The following is a 9,326-nucleotide window of genomic DNA, read 5'->3' as shown; positions in this document are numbered from 1 at the left end:
CATTACCCCCAGAGGTTTCCTCAAGCCCCTTTATAACCTTTTCTGCTCCCCTCCCCAGGCACTAATATGCATTTTGTCACTTCAGCTTAGTTTGGATTTTCTAGAGTTTTAGATAAATGGAATCTTAGAGTATGTACAATTTTTTTGTCTGCCTTTTCACTCATCATAATTACTTTGAGATCCATCCATTGTTGTGTGTATCAATAGTTCACTCCTTTTTATTGCGGAGCGGTATTCCGTCATTCGGCCCCACCACTATTTGTTTATTCCTTCACATGTTGATGTTCATTTGGGCTGTTTCCAGTTTGGGGCTATTACACTAAAGCGGCTACGCCTATGCTTTCATCTCTGGTAGATAAACACCTAAGAGTAGAATGGTTGTATCATATGGCAGTTGTATGTGTAATTTCTTTTTTCTTTTTTAAGATTTTATTTATTTATTTATTTATTTATTTATTTATTTATTTGAGAGAGGGAGAGAGAAGAAGAGGGAAAAGGACAAGCAGACTCTGCACAGAGTGGGGAGCCCAAATGTGGGGCTCGATCCCAGGACCCTGAGATCATGACCTGAGCCAAAATCAAGGGTAGGACGCTTAACCAACTGAGCCACCCAGGTGCCCCTGTATGTATAACTTTTAAAGAACCTGATGAACTGTTTTCTGTAGCGATTATACCATTACATTCCCATCAGTGTATGGAGTTCTGTGTCCTCCCCATCCCCATCAAACAGCAAGGACCATGTCAACTACTTGATATGGTCAAGCTTGTTCATTTTAACCATTCTAAGCGGTGTGTAGTGGTATCTCATTGTGGTTTTAATTGGCATTTCCTTATTTACTAGGAAATCTCAAAAAGATTTTTTTTAATTAAAAAATTTTTTAAAAAAGAAGATAGCAGGAAGGGAAGAATGAAAGGGGGGAAATCGGAGGGGGAGACGAACCATGAGAGCCTATGGACTCTGAGAAACAAACTGAGGGTTCTAGAGGGGAGAGGGGTGGGGGAATGGGTTAGCCTGGTGATGGGTATTAAAGAGGGCACGTTCTGCATGGAGCACTGGGTGTTATACGCAAACAATGAATCATGGAACACTGCATCAAAAACTAATGATGTAATGTATGGTGATTAATGTAACATAATAAAAAAATAAATAAAAAATAAAAATAAAATTTAAAAAAGGAAATCTCAGGTCCTACTTAACGCCAACACAAAAACGAACTCAAAATTAGACCTAAACATAAAACTTAAAACTATAAAACTTCTAGAAGAAAACATAGGAGAAAATTTTTGTGATCTTTAATTAAATGAAGATTTCATAGATAAAACAGCAAGCTCCATAAAAAAACAAATTGATAAATGGGACCAATGGAGCAGATAACCTCACCACATTGCAACTCTAATACCTTCTCATTCTTCATCCCCTAGGAAACAAACAATTTTTAAAATGAGAATTTATATCTAAAGAATCCAGAAGAACTGTCTAGAAAAACTGAGGCAACTAGTTAACAGCATATTGCCTCACTGTCCTCTCCACACCCACTCAGCACAGCTTGAAGCGAACTCCTCGCTGCTCCTAGAGCTGGGCACTGAGCACTGCTGGGAAAACCACCTGACCAGCAGGCATGGCCCCAACAATCAGCTGCCCCACAAACACTACCCTGGACTCCCTTAGACTGTGTCCTCTCTCATTTACTCTCAGGACTATTCTCCTCAAGCCCTAACCCTATTCAAGCTCAAGTTCACCAGATAAGGTGCTTCTAATTTTACAAAGAAAACATAGATTATCTGGCTTGATTTCCCCAACACCTTGTTCCTCTACTCAAACCCTTATCTTCATCTGACCCCATTCCTACCACCTTCTCCTCCTCCCATTACCATGAGTTTCCCTTCCTCTTATTGAAGTTTAATCTATCCACCTGTGCTCAGACCCTGTCCTTCTCCACATCCTCAAGAGCCCCACTCTGTCAACTTCGGTGGCTTCTCCATAGACTCTGTGGTGGGCGCTGAGATGTGCCACCTAGATCCCCCTTCAAGAAAGGACTTGTCCCAGCCGCTGGAAATGCTGTTGGCAGACAGTCATCCACTGTCACCTCCCTTGGAGTCTGCACACCCTTCCCAGGGCAGCTCACATCCAGTGACTGATGGAGGCAGCTGTACAGAGGCCAAGCCATTTCGGCCCAACTGTGACGTGCCATTTTTGTTCTATAGTGCCCGTGGGTTCAACTGAGGCCAACTGCGAGAGTTTATTCACCCTACACCATCAGAAGAAACTGTGGTTGGTTGGGCGCCTGGGTGGCTCAGTCGTTAAGCGTCTGCCTTCAGCTCAGGTCATGATCCCAGGGTCCTGGGATCGAGCCCTGCATCGGGCTCCCTGCTCTGCGGGAAGCCTGCTTCTCCCTCTCCCATTCCCCCTGCTTGTATTCCCTCTCTCGCTGTGTCTCTCTCTGTCAAATAAATAAATAAAATCTTAAAAAAAAAAAAAAAAAGACATAGCCAGGTCCCCTGCAACACCATATTAAGTATACGCCATATGACCATCCAGCCCCTCCCCCAAAAGACCAAAGGTCATTTAGTCAAGTAACACTATACTAGGGAAAAGGAAGACCCGAACATCTCAAGAGTCAGAGTTGGACTTGAGTGAGATACCGAGATCTGAAGTGTCATCACGGTCCTCCTGCTAAAATGGGGGCATATGGGAACTGGACAATACATACAGTCCTGGCTAAGGGTCCATGTGGTCTGCAGACCCATCCGGGATCATTTGCCTGGTCCCTGAATATATAACTGGGATAAGCATACTTGGAAGTTTGCACAATTCCCACAGTGGGTCCTTGGCCTGTGGGGTAAGAGCTCTCATAGTGGAGAAAGCTCTGTGAAAGCCGATGAAACTGTCCCTTCCCCAGCCAAGCAATACTGCACTGAGGGGAGGATGGTGGAATTTGGTGCCAGCCTTAGGGATCCAAAGGATGCAGTGGTGGTGGTCTTCATCGTAGTTCTCCTTCCGCAGCTGAATTCTGGAAGATGATAACAGACTACAACAAACTCAACCTAGGAGCAGTCCCAATTGCAGCTGATGTGGTATCTTTACTTATTTATTTATTTATTTGACAGAGAGAGACACAGCGAGAGAGGGAACACAAGCAAGGGAGTGAGAGAGGGAGAAGCAGGCTTCCCACGGAGCAGGGAGCCCGATGCGGGGCTCCATCCCGGGCCCCCAGGACCCCAGGATCATGACCTGAGCTGAAGGCAAATGCTTAATGACTGAACCACCCGGGCACCCCTGATGTGGTATCTTTGAGAGAGCAGCATAATAAGGCCGCAGGGACATAGTATGTGGCCAACGATCTGGGAAATGCATTCTTTTCTATTCTAATCAGAAAAGAGGGGCAGAAACAGTTTGCATTTCCATGGGATGGACAACAAGATTCACACAGAGCTTTGCCCAGGACCATGTTCACGCTCCACCCTCTGTCAGGACGTCATGAAGAGATCTAGGCTGTCCAGACATCCCACAGAACATCCCGCTGATGCGTTACAGCACCGTCACCTCCACTGCACCAGTGTTCTGTCTTTAGTTTGCACCTCTGGCTGTATGGGGGATCCCACAGGAATGGCAACGAATGAGTTAAGAGCCTGAGCTGGGTTTCCGGATGGATCCGTGTAGGGGCGCAAGCTACACCCAGTACACTTGTGCTGTAGCCATACTCTGGCAGGGCGCCTGGCCAGCCACGTTGTGAGTCCACGTAGACTCATGAGTGGAGGGCCAGGCATTGACCAGGCTGATCAGGAAACTCTGGGGAGAAAGCCTGGAAGATAGAGGATAGGACAGGGCCGTCTGGGGAAGAGGCATGTGAAGAGTGTCCACCAAGTGTGAAGATCATTGGGCCACCTGTAATGACCCAGAGAGAACATGAGAAGACAGAATGACTCAACCAGTTGATGTTACCTGGCCCCTGTCTTCGGCCACCCCAGGGCTGGTACGATGAATGCACCACAGACGAAAGAACCATGGTAGGTTATGCAGGAGCCAACAGCACGGATTCCGCCTACCAAAGCTGTTCTTGCTGTTGCTGTCGCCAAACATCCTCCCTACCCACAGAGGCCCAGGCCGAGGCTGTCATGGCATCCCCATGGCACCAGTTCTCCTCAAGGAGAACGGACCGCTACCTCACAAGCTGGTGATGTGGGACTCTTCCCACCCAGAAGGGCCAGCAATCGGTTCGGATGGAATAGAACCACATTCCAGGTGTGGGCTTGCCCTTCCTGTCCGCAGAGCCTTCATGCCATTATCTGAGCGCTTACAGAGTGCGGGATCCTCCAGCATGGCATCGCACAGAATATCACGTGAGACGGCCAAAAAGGTGGGAAAGTGGGCCCAGAGCCATGGGAGCCACTGGCCACAGGACACCGTCTGTGCCACCCACAAGCTGCCCACTGAAGACCGAAATGCTCAGAGATGGTAATTTAGGAGGATGGAGAACCATCCCCCAAGACCCCTTATGTAGCTTGAACGAAAGGACTATATATGGTGCTGTGTTCCCAGCAGGAAGACCACATGAGTCAGGGATCCAAGAGGGGAAGCAGGAGCAGCCCCTCCTATCATTCCCCCAGCCGGGACAGGGGACTGGGCTTCCCAAAGCTGCACTTGTGGGCCTGCTTCCCAAAGGGAGAACACTTCCTCCAGGGGACACAGCAAGAGTTCTGCTCAGTAATTAGCTATGGCGGCCACTAGGCACTTTGGGCTCCTTGTGTCCAGAGCCCAACAACTCACAGAGGCGTCACCATCCTAGCAGGGGAATGCCACCCTCATCATAAGGGGGAGATGGGGCTGTTGTCCCCAGGTGGGGGCAGGGAGGAAAACGTCTGACACTCAGATGATCCACTTGGGTGCCCTGTGGTATGCCCTTGCTCAACTGTGACAGCAAATGGACCAAACTAGAACTCTGGCCTGAGGGAAGATCCTCCTTCCAGGAAAGAATTGTTGCCCAGTGGCTGGGACCATAGGGCCTTCAAGAGTCAACCCCTTTAGGGATGACCTCGGCAGCGGAGAGCTGCCGTGCCCCATGGTCTTTCCTGGGACGGGGGGTGGGGGCAGGAGGGCTCTCTGAGGGAGGCAAAGGAATAAAGATGCAGCCACTTTGGCCCCAAGCAGTCAACTCTGACAGCCATGTGAGCTCCAGAGCTCCCCACGGGGTCACTGGGGAGCTTTTCCTTCTCCCTCTGCCCACTCCTACCTCCTCTCACTAGGGGTGTTGATTCCAAGGGTACTCTCTAATAACATTTGCATACTAAACTTTCCGAAATTGCTTTCTGGCAAGCCCAGCCTGGGGCAGGCTCCCTCTGTAGCCTGTTCTCCTCTCACCTTACGTGTTCCCTGGGCAACTTCATCCACGGCCATGAATTCGCTTGCCACCTAATCCCAAAAGTATGCATGTACAGCCATTGTTGCTTTTCCTAGAGGCGAGCAGGCCCAACTGCCTGGGGCCATCACTTCCCAACTGTCCCCCGCGGCACCTGGCCCCTCGGTGTCCACACCCAATTTCATCATCTTTTCTACCCTCCCTCTCCTGGCACCCCCCCCCCCCCAGCACTTTCCTTCCTGTATTCCCTCCGTTGGTGAATGTTCCGCCACTCCCTGGGGTTCCCAAACCGAACTGAAGAATCTTCTCTATCACTGCCAACAGGGCTGCCCACGGCTGTGGCCACACGCCTCCCTCGTACCCTCCCCACCTGCACTTCGGGCCTGGGGCAGACCCTGCCCTTCCTTCTCTCGCCTGAACTCCTGCCCTGGCATTCTGGCTGGCTCTCTTGCTTCCTCCAGGGGGCCTTTCTCACTGCGGCCAGAAAGATCTATCGCATGAATACACCTGCTCTTGTTATTTCCTCCAACGAAAACATTCTTCAGGGATGTTTAGCCTCAACGCCTTTGCCGACATCCGAGGGCCCTGGCCCAGCTGCCAGTCTGCCCATGTCTGTCCCTTCGCCCGCCTGCTGCTTTACGCTCTGGGGAGAGATACGGACCTCCACGAGGCGCCCAGAAGCCCCCACCTCTGCTCCCCCTGTGCATCGCTCTACTTGCTGCCCCCAGCCTGGGCCTGCCCCTGACTTACCTGCTGGAGGAACCCCTCGACCCGAAGTTAGCCCCAGTAGCACCTCTTGGGGAAGCCTTCACAGTTTCTCCACAGCTTCTCCTGGCCCTTCATCTTTACCTCCCACAGAGCACTCATTTTCTGTGATGGCCTGTTTGCATGCTCATCGTCCTTCTCGGGAAGCTTCTTGAGGGCAGCTACCGGGTCTCCCAGCTTCAGTGCCCTGCCCAGCACCACCTAGTAGGCACCAAACAAATATTGACTGGATGGTTGAGGGAGTAAATGAATACATGCTGGAAGAATAATACAAGGGCCTCCTCGGGGCCTTCGGCTCTAGGCCTGGCTCCACCACTAATTAGCTCTATGCCTCTCTTCTAGGTCTCTGTTACCTTAGCTGTAAACTGAGAAGATTGGCTTAGACGATCTCTAAGGCGCCTTCCAGGGCTAATGCCCTCTGAAGAAGATCAGATAAGAATGCAGAATGGTAACAAGATCCCCGGGGCCTCTGGCCCTGAGCCGGAGGCTGCAATTCTTCGGGGAACCACTAGGTGGCAGGTGGGAAGGAAGCGGGCTGACTGCTGTGTAGCTTTCGCTTTTAGAAAGCAAGGGTGAGTCACTGGGTTCCCACTCTTTGTGACTCAGGAGCTCTGTCGGGGGCAGTCTTTTCTCCAGGCCCTACAATATAGAATGCTGAGATGAAACAGCAGGTCCTGTTTCTCAGGTAGGCCACAGTCCACAAACACAAAAGCACCCAGCCGCACACCACAGAAGAGGCTGGCCCTCCCAGGGGTCTGCTTGACAACAGGGCAAGAGGGGCATTGGTGCTTTGATTCATCCCTCTCCTCTTTCTGCCACCAATTTGGGTTGTGAGACTTTTATCTGGCATGCATTTCAGTAGGAACCAAGAATTACAGGATTTTTTAGATGATAGATAAGAAAACTGCTCTGTGGGGAGGATACCGGTTACCTCCCTTCCAGGTGAAGAAAGATGAGGCATGGAATGGCAATGCATGCCATCTGAAGATAGAGCTGCCCCGGGCATGTTCACAGTGCAATCAATGAGTCATAAGAACATCCAGGATGTTTTCAGCATCACAGGACTCTCTCATGAGATCCTTGGGCATTTAATCCAAAACCAAACCCAAACTCCCTCATATGCCGTGATTGGTGATGTGGGGCTTGGTTTCATAATAGGCTAGGTTATGCTTTAGTGACATTTTAATCCTGCAAGGGCATTGGCATTGGGGGGGTAGGAGGTAAGGTGGGAGGACTCTGCTCCGTATAGTCCTTCAGGGACCCAGACCACACCTCGGGTCACAACAGCAAAAGAGGGATCTGTGCAGTTGGATCAGGCCCCTTGATGCTCTGACCTAGAAGTGACACCTCAAATGTTCTTGTGGCCAACAGCCAGAAACTGTCACCTGTTGCTGCCTCCCTGCAGCAGGTGGGAGGGGTTGTGTGCAAAATGTGAAGCAGACAGGACATCTGACGAGCACCAAATGTCCCAGTTGTAGAGGCCACTTTTAGGCAACAGGCTCAAGCAATGAAAACTTGAGCAAGGCAAAAGGACCCACAGTGACTCCCGAGCTGACGCAAACGGGCTCATTGAGTGACCCACCTTGAAATGGCCAGAGTCCCTAACCGACCAATGGGCTACTTACGACCAGGCACAGTTACCAAAAAAAGGAAAATTCCATAGGTTCCCATACTCTTCACCCCACCCCATAACTATAGCCTCCCCCCCCCCCCCAGCCACCTCCTGGCAGATGGTCTCTCCTTTGCCGTCCTGCCCGCTATCCCTTGCAGTGTATTCAAAAAACTTCTATCTCTTTGATCTGCCTTGGGTGAATTCTTTCACCACCCGTGCCAATCAGAATGCCCCACACCTGCCACAGTGGCAAAATGTGTATATACATATATATATTATTTACTGAGAGTTATTATATCTGCCGATCAGTGTTCATCCAAATTCTCCACTGAGGAGCCCCAGTGGCCTGGGGTCAAGAGGTGAAACCCAAAGCCGTGTTCACCACCCCAACTGGCCTTTCTCTAATCTACAGAGCATAGAATAATTCACATTCTGTTCAAAATCTGTTCCTCCCACCAAACCCAACAAACTCTCTACAGCTGAACCCATTAAGTCCGCTTCTGTTCTAGTTACTACAGATGAACCTTCCGTTGCCACCCGAAGCTAACCCTCCACCGGTGTCCCCCTTCTTCCTCACCTTCTCAAGGACAGCACGTGAGCGATTCGTACCTCTCTCTCTTCCATCGTGGATTTTCTCCTCTGCGCTAGACTATTTTCATCGGCATACAGACATGATCTTACAAAATATCTTCCTTTGTCTCACATCATTCTGATTCGCTCCCCTTGTCTCTGGCCCTCTACAGCAAAACCCCAGGGAAAGGCTTCCACGGTTATCTCCAGATCCTCTTTTCCCTTTCTCTCCTGGCCTCACTCCTACCAGGCTGCCCTCTTTCCATGACACTGCTCTTGCTAAGGCCACTGAAGATCTCTAGGTGTCAAGGCCTGGAGCCTCAATCAATCTCTTCCTTGTGCTGGGGGGGGCCCCTCCTCCCAGCGCCTCTGCTGGATCTCACTCATAGTCCCAGCCTCCCCCGTGGAAGTGCCCCAGTGACACTTGTCTCCTCCAGCTGCTGTCCCTGTGAGGTACCTTCGACACACTGAGGCCTCCCACATTTGTGTCTCTGAGCTTTCCTGAGCTCCAGCCCTGTATTAGAGTCAGCTGTCTACCCAGCACCCCCGTTTGAACGTGTGTTGGAAACTCAACAAGGGTGCCCCACAAAGACTGCCTTTCCCACCATCCTCCTCATCTTAGAAAGTGGCACCTGCGTTCTTCTAGGCAGTCAGGCCCCAAACCTTGGCATCCTCCCTGACCCTTCTCCTCCTCTCTCAGCTCACATCCCATTCATCAGCAAACCCTGCTGGCTCTGTCCAGACTCTGACTGCGGCCAACCCCTCCACCTCGACTCTCCTCTGGACTCCTGTGCGAACCTAAATGGTCTCCCTGCCTCTGCCCTCATCCCCTTACCATCGTTCTCCACATAACAGTCAGAATGATTCTTTCAAAGCAGTCTTCCTCTTACCTCATTTTTGAAATAGGAGGATTAGGTTGTCATACCAAAATTGTCTAATACGAGCAATCTGTTTCCAAGGAAGATTTCGAGAATGTTAGACTTCCTTGGTGCTATAAGAACCATTCGTATTTTTTAAAATGT

At 50.3% G+C, this 9,326-nt stretch overlaps 1 long non-coding RNA gene across 1 annotated transcript; it reads right to left on the bottom strand.

Moving 5' to 3' along the window:
* Positions 1-2,482: 2,482 nt before the first annotated feature.
* On the bottom strand, positions 2,483-6,579 carry LOC118027403. The gene is made up of 3 exons (XR_004683806.1): positions 6,476-6,579; positions 6,108-6,323; positions 2,483-3,886 (listed from the first exon to the last, which is right to left on the bottom strand). It is a non-coding gene; the product is annotated as an uncharacterized LOC118027403 (long non-coding RNA).
* Positions 6,580-9,326: the final 2,747 nt, after the last annotated feature.

Source organism: Mirounga leonina, unplaced genomic scaffold (assembly GCF_011800145.1).
Source record: "Mirounga leonina isolate KUSES-001 unplaced genomic scaffold, KU_Mleo_1.0 Mir_366, whole genome shotgun sequence".
NCBI lineage: Eukaryota > Metazoa > Chordata > Mammalia > Carnivora > Phocidae > Mirounga > Mirounga leonina.
This window is presented reverse-complemented; position numbering and strand designations above follow the sequence as displayed.